At 48.1% G+C, this 11,632-nt stretch overlaps 1 protein-coding gene across 2 annotated transcripts in view; it reads left to right on the top strand.

Moving 5' to 3' along the window:
* Positions 1 to 3,891: 3,891 nt before the first annotated feature.
* MGAT5 (alpha-1,6-mannosylglycoprotein 6-beta-N-acetylglucosaminyltransferase) overlaps positions 3,892 to 11,632 on the top strand; it is a 351,528-nt gene continuing 343,787 nt past the window's right edge. For both annotated transcript variants that reach the window (XM_047722524.1, XM_047722521.1), the window contains exon 1: positions 3,892 to 4,262. The gene's annotated coding sequence lies outside the window, so the exon portion shown is untranslated. The remainder of the gene's footprint in view (positions 4,263 to 11,632) is intronic.

Genomic DNA, 11,632 nt, shown 5'->3' with positions numbered 1-11,632 from the left:
GTGATTTTATAATTCAGTGACCTACAAGATCAAATTTTGTTTTTTGTTTTCACCTATCTTGACTGTTAGCTGTTAGAAAAAAGAAATCTTGTTGGTATTCCTCCTGCATTTGACTGTCTTAAAAATCACAGAAAAATCCTTAGTGTATATGTCCTTTGAGCTGAGAATTTAGGAATTTGAGCTGAGTAATTAGGAGTTAGAGCTCATTGTTCTCTTTCTTTAAGCTGTCCAACTCCATAAAACAACAGAAACAACCACCTTACTTATATTCCTTATATTCCTCAGCTGCTACTTGGTTTCCCCAACATCTATTTCAATGGGTACTTCATCCTAGGTGAGCACAGTGATAATTGAATTAAACCACCTCACTACTCTATGCTACAAGCTGCCTGCATGAAAACCCTTTAAACCAGTTGGATTTTCAGCCCTCAGGCCCACTCAAACTAGACAACTCATCCTTCTGTTTTCCTGAGGGTTGGTGTCTGTTGGTTCTTGGTTCTAATGTCTGTGTCAATCAGGCTACTTAACTACAAGCAACAGAAAGTTACTCTACTTGATTTAAGGAGAAAAGGAATTTATCTCAAGGAAAGCTTAGAGTCAGGCTCAGGGGTACCTGCATTTAGAAACAAATCCTCAATCAACTCATAAAACTGGTTAGGTGAAGACACTGTTACCTCTATCACCATATACCAGACATGTCAGCTTCTAAAGATTTTATTTTTTTATCAACTTGAGAAAGAAGTATGCATGTCTGCATGAGTTGGGTATGCATGGGGAAGGGTGGGGGAAGGGTGGGGGGAGGGGGAAAGGCAGAAGGAGAACAAGACTCTCTGCTCAGCAGGGAGCTCTTCTTGGGGACTCAGGACCCTGAGATCATGACCTAAGCTGAAGGCAGATGCTCAACCCCAACTGACTGAGGTCCCCAGGTGCCCCTAGGCATGCCAACTTCTAGTGGCAGTGTCTTGGCATCAGTAACTCGTACCACTGCTAGCGGTACCATCCTAAAAACTTGATCAATTACCTTTACCATTGGAGGCTTTACCTTCTATGGGGTTACATAGGACATAATTCCCAAGCTGTTAAAGATAGTTCAGGTCCTGAACAGGGGAGGAAAAATATATATATATATACATATATATATATACACACACACACACATACACACACATAAATGTGTGTGTGTATATATATATATATTAATTTTTATTTCATTACACACATAATTGTTACTTTGTTGCTTCTAATTTTCATACAACTTGAATAGGTTAAGAAATGTGGTATGTGTTTAGTACCTTAAATATCCCTTTTAATTTTTAGAGTACTCTTCAGAGTAATTTCTGCCCTGATCTTAATTTCTTCCTGGTTTCCTGGGGAGGGCAAAAGAGTATAATGGAAAGATTTGTGGGCTCTGAAGTTGGGAAAACTGGATTCGATCCTGACTCTGACCCTAACCTACAGTGCCTGTAGGTGGGCATATTACATAACTTTTCCAAGTCTTAGCTGCTTCTTCTTTAAAATGGGTATAGCAAATCTGTTCTATGAGTTGTTATGAGGATCAGTAAAAGTCACATAGAGCTTAGTAAGAGATGCTGAGAAGCAATGGACTTGCTTGTGTGGATAGAGTTGTGTTTTCTATATTTATAATTGGGCAATCATCAAAAGTATGTTACACAGGACAAATATATGGAAAGAAGTAGAGCAGACTTAGCAATACCAACAGACACTATTGCATTGTTCTGAAGTAATCCCAAATATCTTCCTTTTTTTTTTAACCTAATATCGCTTGTTCACAAGTGGTAGAAATGCTAAAAATCAATCATTATTCATCAGGTAAACATGATCTTGACCATCAGCAACCAGGACTTGCACTATTAAAATCCCACTATGTTATTTTCTTCCTCTCTAAGTTTTTAATGAATTCTCTCTTGAGAGGACATTATGAAATATACAACTCCATCCTAGAAAACATCTTTATGTCTAAAAGCAATGTCCTTTAGTAATTATTAATGTAAATTATAATTTTAACTTCATAAGAAAAACAATGGAGATAATATTAATTTCCTTCAAAGGCATTGTAAGTATATTACTTATACAAATAAATAAAATATATAATATAAATGTATTTTTATCATATAAATACATATAATGTGTGTACATATGAATATTACACCATCACACTTTCTCTATATACACATAAATTTAACAAGATCTTGAAATAATAACCATATGTAATATGCTCTATAGCAGTGGATCCATGATGTTTAAATGATTGATATCTTTTAGAACTCTCTAGGTAACCAGGTGGCACAGTTATTAACCACCTGCTGAAACTTGGCTTTAAAGCAAATCTATTAGGATTAGAATCTGTACCATCTCTATCCAAAGCACAGAAAGTCTTGGCCACCAGATGTCACTATTCTTCTGTCTCCTTCCCCATACACTAAGAGCTGTGAGACCTTATTTTCTAACAAGGGACTGAGGAAAATGCGCGCCTCCCCACATTCCTGGGATTTCACTAAAAGGTCTTATTAAGAGGAATAGTCCTGCCCTTGCAGATTTCCTCCGCGCTCTTAAATAGCACCTGGATGCTTTCTGACAGCCGAGGATCCAAGCAGCTGAAAATCTGGGACTCCTTAGGTCAAAAAATGTTAGAGCCATTTCCCTGAGCTTGAAGTTAAAGGCAGGACTGGCCTAATGGGCCTTGAGCCAGAGAAGCCCAGTGCAGGACAGGCCCTGAGGTGTGTTCTACCCAGATCCTGGAGTCAGCAGACCTCCCTAACCCTTGGGTAGCCCTGAGTACTTATTTACAAAATGAGAAATTTGGGCTAAGTCATTTCCAGGGTCTAAAAATTCCACGATCTTCAGTTTTTAAATGCTTCTGTGGAGGAGTGTGGGCAGCAGAGTGGGGTGATCTAAATTCCAGACAGAAGACCCCAGGGAGGAGTGAAATAGGGGCATAATTCTCATACAGTAATCTGATGTAGTGACTGGTTACAGGGCCTGAAACATACTGGGATTATGAACCTTGTCATCTTGATCTCTGAGGTGATCCACCAGGTCATTCTCCCTCCATTCTAGATCCTGCTTAACAATGACCTATAATGTTCCGATGTACATGTGCGACCATATCTCCGGGGGCTCGATTGGATTTAATACATCCTGTCAACCAACGTTTGTGGTACCTTCAGGGCATGAGATATGATTTATTTCGTTGTGAATTTACAATAGTACAGTGTTCAGCTAGCTCATCCAGCGTGTGCATAGAATCCAATGCGGAAGGGAGAAAAAGAAAGAGAATGGAATTTATTTATTGAGCGCCTAGCATATGCCAAGTATACCTAAGTACTTTACATATGCTTTCTTTCATCTTCAAAATAGGCTCCTGAAGCAGTATTATGCTCACAGATAAAGAGGCTGAATTCAAATGGTTAAGTGACTTGTCCAAGGTCACAAAAACCAAGTAGTAGACTTGGCTACCTAGAACACATTCCATGAAGAAGGAAACTGAAACTCAGGGCACTTATTAAAGTTGTATGCTCCTGTAAATGGGTGAGCCCCCAGTCTTCCCTGACTGGGCTTCGCTGCTAGAAGTCCCCTGGTGCTTCGAGGCCCTTGGAGTGCACCACTCTGGAGGATGCTTTGTCATATAAGCATTGGCACACTATCCCCGACCTTGCTGGAATATTATTTATGGTTGTGATTAACCTGTCTCCCTTGCTCCTTTCTCCCTTTGGGCTGCAGAATTGAAAGGTTGCTAGAAGTCCTCTCCGACAGAGTTGAGAGTTTGCAGACAGCCCCTGAGAAGCTGGGGCGTTCCGAATTGGCTGAGCGCTCGGCCTGGGAGGGCGGGGAGTTTGCCGAACGTCCCTGGCCAGAATCCCTGCCTTCAAGAGCCGAGAGCCCAGAAGCGGTGAGAAGTTAGAGACGCTGGGCTGGGGGGTGTTAGGGGAAATTACGGACAGACCCCCGCCCCTCTAGCCTGAGCCCGCGAAGAGCGTAGCTACCGCGTCCGGGCTCTGTGTGGACGCGCCGCGCGCGGCCCCGCCAGGGCTGGGAGTTTGCAGACCGTCCCTGCCGCGGCCCGCTCGGCGGCGGCCCTGCGGCTCCCGCGGCAGCCGCGGCGGCCCCGGGCGCGATCCAGCCCAGGTAGCCGGGCCACAGGCTCGGGGCGCCTCGACCCCGTGCCCCGCCGCGTCGTGGGCCCCGCGGGGACAGCGGCTGGCGGGCGCTCCCTGCTGCTATTGCTGCTGTTCAACACGGAGGTGAGAGCCACTGGGTCGGGGCGGTCGCGTCGGGCTCGCCATCCCCGCGGGGAGATGCACGCAGAGGGGACCGCGGAGGGCGCGGGGAGCTGGGCGCGGGCAGCTGGGCGCGGGCGGGGAGAGCCTGCACCGAGGGCGGCGCGGCCGGTGGTTCGCCTGCCGCCTGCGTGGGTGCCCTGGCTGCGACCGCTCTGCGGGACCCGGGAGTGCAGCGGGGGACGTGCCTTGAGGCGCCCACCTGCCTGGGGCAGCCCTCTCCAGGGGAGACAGCAGGCCCCCAGCGCCCTTGGGGAAGAGGCTTGTGGGCTTTTCAAAGGACTGTCCAGAGGAGGCTTTGGTGGCGCGGACTGTAGGCGAGCTGCCGGGGATGGCAGATGGGCGCTCGGACCGCGAAGGAGCCTGATGGGGTCACGCTGCGGGTGTGGGCCGGGCTGGGGTCCCGGGAACCGGGGCGCGCAGGGCGGGCTCAGCCAACGGCCAGTGGGGAGGAAGAAGGGAGGCTGGCCCGGGGCCCAGAAGAGGAGGGATGCGGCGGAGCGACGCTCCGGGCTGGGGAACCGGGAAGCCCGGGGGAACACCCCCCCCCCTTTGGGGCCGGTCGCCGGCCCGCGACCCCGTCAGGGCGCTCCTCGAGTCTGCCCGGCCGGAGAGGCTGCGGGGAGCGTAGAGCCCACACCCGCGCGCACACACTCCCCGAGAGCATGCTCAGTGCAGCCCTGGGAACTTCCTGCCGAGTCGCGAGCCGCCCGGCCCCCTCCCGGCCCCCTCTGGGTCCCCCTCCCGGTCCACGGCGTGCTAAGTTGGGGGTGACCCAGAGCGCGGGTGGCGGGCGCGGCGCCCGCCTGTCGCCGTTTCGTGCCCTTGGCCCCTGCCTCGCTTTTGCTCAGATCCCAGCGCTGCTGGCGCCGACCGCCCCCGCGGCTGGGAACGGGGGTGTGGATGTCATCCCCCGCTCCCCGAGGCCAGGTCCGAGGCCGGGAGGCCAGAGGCCTGGCGGTGCGGCCGCTTGCGTGGTGGACTCACTCCCTGTGCACTCTCAGAGCGCACCGACCCCGCGCCGGGAGCAGACTGGGTGAAAGGGGGTGTGTGAGCTGGGGACGTTCGCGCACACTTGCTGTCACACACAAAGCCGTGGTTTCGTAGCTACCGCGCGGAAGAGGGAAGAGGTGGCGCTTGCATTGTCCAGCCTCGTTCGGAGCGCCAGCGGGTGCTCTGCTGGAAGTAGGCGATGCTTAAGGTTTTCGGAGATGCCGGGCTCGAGGTCTAGGGCCCGGTGCACCCGGTTCCGATTGCCAAGCCTGGCGCGGGGCAGACACTGTTGTTCGCTCCCGGCTCTGGCGGCCCAGTTAGAGAAGGTTGGGCACTTACAGAGCTGTTAAGTTGGGGAGGGGAAAGACGCGGTGTGTATGGGGTTCGGGTGGGATGGCCACAGGGTACCTGGAAACACTCAGATTTTAGTGTTTAGCGGCGGGATCTCATTGTAAAGACACACAAGTGGGAAGCTGGTGTCCCCGTCTGTGTTCATTGTCAGGACCCGAGGGACTTGGTTGGATTTTACTCGGAGAGCACCCCCGCTCCGCCCCCAACCACCACCATGTTATCAACTCTATCACGGGTATCTTGAGCCTTGATGAAGGGTCAGAACTGCCTTGTTTTTAATTCAAGAAATCAAAAATCAGTTTTTCATGATAGCCAAACCCATCATAGATCTGTCTTGATAAATGGATTTTCACCACCACCACCCACTTCCTTCTTTCCTACAAATTCTTTTGGTTGTTATTGTTCAAGGCTGAGATAAGCACCCTTAAGTTTGGCACTGCTAGGATTGGAGCGCAGCTCCATTTTCTGAAGGCCGTTTAGTTTTCTCCAGTTACCAACTTGCCATCTGGGTAGTCAGAGGGAAGTGGAGAGGCCCTGAAAAACAGAGTGATAGGGGAGGAGGGAGAAGGTGACCGTTTTGCCCCCTTTAGGAGCTGGGACAAAAGGAGAAAGGACCTCCTGTGCCTGACACCTGACTCTGGCAGAGCTGGGTGCCAGGACTTAAGGGTTAAACTTTTCCTTTGGTCTCCACCTTTGTTCCGACTTGCCTGGGTTTGGGACACCTAGGCCTGGAGTTACTAGGAGAAAGGAGTCTGCTGTCCTGGTTTAGAGCCTTGTGGGGCTTGCCTCCACACACGCAGTGCTGGTTGGGTTGGTATTTAGGCGGAGGGGGATGGCAAGAGGGCTGGGGGCCCTGCCCAAATCTGCCAATGGCATCTGTGCACCCCAGCCCCTCTGCCAAGCAGCGCATGGGCTTTTTGATCTCAGCAGCACACATTTCAAGTGCTTTGTGTTTGAAGTGTGAATACAGTACATATATATATTCACACATATGTATGTATATATACGTTTTTATAAAGAAGTATGTGCATATGCAGTGTTCTTTAGTAGCATCTTGGAGCTGGAAGGGACCTCTCAGGAGATCATAGGAATTCAGATTTTCTCCCTTCCCATTCAGTTTTCTCAGTTTAAAAATAACTAAAGCAGCCTTCTGCCCAGCTGGCCTTCAAACGCATTGAAATGCCAGAGTCCCCCTGTGATTCTAGTGGGGTGGGGGTGGAGCTTTGGCTCCTCCCATGAGAAGTGTGACCCCTCAGGATCCCTTGTAGATGTCAGTCATTTAACACCACCTTTCCAGATCAAGTCACTGCAGTGTCACCCTCAGACTGATTTGGCAGGGGACAGACAGTGGCCAGGGTGCCCTGCAGAGAAGTCCAGAAAACTGCATGGAGCAGTCATCATAAGACTTGTGTTGGGAAGTTCATGTCCTTTCTCACTTCATGGTCATTCAGGCAGGTGGTTGCCCTGCTCCTTCCCAAGGGAGCTCTTTGCATGTCTTGGCCTCCTGGCTTTAGAAGGGTGGGCTGCTGGTGGGGTGAAGGGCTTCCTGTGTTGATCTTATTGTAGGAAATCTCAGGAAAGCATACACCGTTAGGAGCTCTGTCTCTGGGGGTTTGTTGTTGTGTATGGCAAAATCTGAGAAAGGGTCCTTGTGTCGGGTGAACAGAGTTTTGGCTGACAGAAGGTGTATGTGTTCCAGAATCCAGGTACTTAAAAAAAGACAGAGAGAGAGAGAGAGAGAGAGAGAGAAAATAATTTTATATTTGGGGTGGATGTTGTGTGGGTAACAGTTGAGAGGTTTGGGTCACAAATAAGTGTTGTGCTTGTCAGTGCAAGTTTTACTAGGCTGCCTTTAAAGTTCATAAGTACTTTGAAGTGTAGAGTCACTCTTAATAACCAGAAGATGGTTGTACTTTTTAATGTGTTGGAAATTGAGTAGAGATCCCCCCAGCCCTTCTTGACGTTTCTAGTCTTGGCCTCGGCCCCTATCATATATGGCATCTGCTTTCAACATCACAAATCGGAGCCCCATGTGACCTCTCTGCCAGCCACAGGTGGGTTTATGGAGTAAGTTTGTCCCACAGCTGCCATGAGCCATGCCCTGTGCTAGGGCTGAGGATAAAGATGTCTTTCTTCAAAATTACCTTTTGAACTCTTAATTTATCTGACCTTCTCTTTCTGTGTGTTAATGCAAACTACCAGTTCTTGGAAGGTTGCCAAGGTGGGTCCCAGGAGCCTTAGTACTTTAACTATGTTCTCTCAGCTGGAATCATGGGGACTTGCGCTCTGTTTGCTTCCTTGGGCTGTTTTATTTATTTGTTTTTTCACTGCTACAATTAAATTCATGTTTTCCCAACTTTGTCACATCTGGAAAGCTGTATGTGTTCGTGAGAGGGGTTGGAAGGATCACTTTATTTTTTCAAAATCCTAGAGCTCTCTTATCTAAATGCATAACCTTCTGGAAAGCGAACAGGAGGCTTTCCATCAAGGCCCTTTGTCCAGCCTGAAGAATCTGGACAGGCAAGGGGGGATACACTGCCATGGCTGGGTTTGGTGGAGTTCTCCCTGTAAACTGTCCCTGCCACCCCCCACTCCTGCAGTGCTTGTGTTGAGGGCTGCTGGATCTAGCCCCACCGGGATGGTTATCAAGGATGGCTGAGGAGTATTTCGCCACCCTGTTGCCCATGCCCTTAGGAGTAAGGTGTATCCAAGTACTTTATTATTTGTAAGAGTTAAATACTGGTGTTTGCATTTGATTTACTTAAAAAAAAAAAAGTTGGCCCTTCAAGGTTACCCCTAGAATAGATTAACAGCCTCGCTTTTTTTTAAAATTTAATTTAATAATTTTTTTTCAGTGTTCCAACATTCATTGTTCATGTACCACACCCAGTGCTCCATGCAATAGGAGCCCCCCTTAATACCCACCACCAGGCTCACCCATCCCCCCACCCCCCTCCCCTCCAAAACTCTCAGTTTGTTTCTCAGAGTCCACAGTCTCTCACGGTTTGTGTCCCCTTCCCATTTACCCCAACTCACTTCTCTCCATCAGCCTCACTTCTGCATCCCACCCAGATTTTTGCGGCCGGCCCTGGAGGGAATGTGTGCTGCCCACCCACTCCTGTCTCAGCTGTACTCCTTAGTGTTGTAGTTCTGAGCACAGGCGGCTTCTAAGTCCCGTCACGCTGGTAAGATGCTTTTCGTAAGTATCCTCCATGGAACAGTCTTCCACTGTAATAGTGTTGGATCTCTTTTGTGTCTCAGTCCACTCATGAGAGTGTGTTGTGTTGATGATCATCACAGATATTATGTGTCCTTATGGAGAACTGTCAGGAGGTGGGCAGAACAATAGAGATGGGATGAAAAATTTACCTTCTGTAATTGATCTGATTGCATATGCTTCTTTCCTATTTCTGTTACGACTCCCTACAGTTGTAAGGTGGACACTGTTGTCATTCCCAGTTTATATATGGGACGTCTGTGAGGTTGTGAAACCTGACTGTGATCACACACAGCTAGCAAGTGACCAGGTGAGGATTTGAATGCAGGTGGTCTAGGTCCAGAGTCCATATTAGCTGAGCTGTGCTTAATTAAGGCTAGCAAGCTCATCCTGAAGCAGCCAGCACTTTCTTTCCAACCAAAGCCAAGAGGAGCCTTAGACACTCAGGAGTTGGAAAGCAGTTCGGGGAGATCCTTCTGAATTCCTTCTTGCAGAGAGCAAGAAGGGCTTACTTGAAGTCTCATCAACCAGTGGACAGCAGTGACAAAGCTGGGTTTCAGTTCTGACCCTTGGTCTCACACGAACAATTGATAACAACTGATAACAGTTGTGTGCCCCCTTTGTTTGTAGAAATGATTCAGGAAGCAAATGTGCTGGTCATTTGGCATCTGTCCCTCCCCCTCCAAGAACCCCCTGTGCCTCTGAGCTCACAACCAACTTCACCTTAGATCTGGTGGGGAGCAGATGGTGTGTTTTCATCTTTTCACCATCCACACACGGGACAATCTGAGCAACTTAAATGATGCCTTTGAGTGAGGTGTCCTCTTCTTCATGTCAGTAAGTTTGACATCTTAAGAATATAGTCTGGGATGGATTTTACATTTCACTCTTAAGTTTTCTCCCTGTGTGTGTGTGTGTGTGTGTGTGTGTGTGTATCTTAGGGCTCCTGACCCCACTCAGCATTGATTTCCACTCTACAGGAGCATGGGGTAGGCAAGAAGTGACCTGGCAGTGGCCTCAAAGCTGTTTCTTAACAGTTCCAATAAAGGGCCAGTGAGGACACTCCCACAGTGTCTGTGGAATCCTGGAAAATATTCCTCTGACCACTGGGACCACCATACTTCGTGGAATCTTCCAGTTGGGTGTGACAGCAAACACCATCTCCTTTCATTTTACTCCTTCCATATGACCATTACATGGGGTCTACCAGGGCTCCTGCCTGTTCCTGATTCTGAACATTTCTAGTTAACAAATAGTCCATAGCTGCTCATGGAGTTAGAAGTCCAGTCCTGGTCAGGGCCCACCAGGAAGAGTTCAGCTCAGTTGGGAAGCAGTATGCAAATGAAGAAAACATTAATTCAGCCCATGTGACCACTTTGGGTCTAAGTTCTTATGTTGAAAAGTAAGAGGAGATTGAATGAGCGCCAATGTTCTGTTCAGTCCTGACGTATAATCCTCTACATATGGCAAAGGAGGTATGGAATAAAGAAAGAAAATTCCCTTACTGGATAAAAAAAGATTGAGGGAAAACTCAAGTTGTTTTTGCCTTTGCTGGTTGACTCCCTTCAGTACACCGTTGAGAGGCTTATGGAAGAAGCACCAACCCTTTATTATCACTATTCTTTAAGGATGTTTATTTTTGTATATTTAGAAATAAAAGGCCTTGGTCCCTACTTCTCAGCCTAGAAATAACCCGTTTTGCCTAGTGAAGTTGTTTTTTCCTTTGGGGAATTGAGAATCAAAAAGCAGAAAATGACTGGGCTCCCGGAGTTCTGTGGTTCTGTGTGGCATAGTGCTGTGGGGGAAAGTGGCTAACGATCTACCCCGCTGCAAGCTGGGCCAAATGCTGTGCACATACCTTCATTACCCCTTCTCTGAGAAACAACTACGTTCAAAGAACAGGGAGTTTGATATCAATCTCCTTGCAGCTGCTTTTTTTTTTTTTTCCTTAACCATCTGTTATTTTCAGTTCGGATTTTTTTATTTACTAGTGCTCATGCCAATGAGTTTTCTAAATGACCGACTCTCTCTCACGCATGGTGTTTAGGAGAGCACTATCTCTGCCTCATGCAAAGAATGATGTTTCTGTGTCCCTTCGGTGCGTTTCTTTGTACTTCTGTCCTTCCATAGGACTTCCCTCGCCCCCACTCTTCTCATTTTTCAGAGCCACCAGGGTTAGTGGAGCACTAAGAAGGGATGGGGAGGGGAAGGGCCTCATTATGTGACATTATGGGATGATTTTTCATCATCCATTATTTGGGATGTACAGATTTAATTTTCTTGGGTGAATGTTATTTTCTATAGATTCACTCTTCTTTATTTGCTTTTTTCCCCCCTGTCCAATAAGCTTCAGAAAGGGAAAGTTGTTTTTTTTTCCCCTAGGTTGGTTAAAAAGAACAATACATCTGACCCCTCTCAGAAAGGAGTACGGAGCTCTAGAAAGCGCGACTGGAAGCTCCATTGCCTGGCACAGAGCATGTGCGCATGACCAGTCACATGACCAATGAGGCAGCTGGGCATCATGGGTAAACTGCCGCCATGGCAGGCCAGCCTCTGCAGTTAGCTGGTTGTCTTCGTGCGGGTCAACTTGGTGTTCCATGAGTTCGGTTCCTCATGTGTCAAATGAGGCATCTCTTAGCTTCTTCTACATCAGTGGGATTCTTCTGGTGTGCCTTCTTGGCTGAGCTTAGCCTCCTTACCTAACTCTACTTTCTTTTATCTGTTCTTCATATGCTTAGGTGTTTTCCTAGTTTGGAGGGCCTGTTTGGTCGTG

Source organism: Lutra lutra, chromosome 3 (assembly GCF_902655055.1).
Source record: "Lutra lutra chromosome 3, mLutLut1.2, whole genome shotgun sequence".
In the NCBI taxonomy this organism is placed as follows: Eukaryota; Metazoa; Chordata; class Mammalia; order Carnivora; family Mustelidae; genus Lutra; species Lutra lutra.
This window is presented reverse-complemented; position numbering and strand designations above follow the sequence as displayed.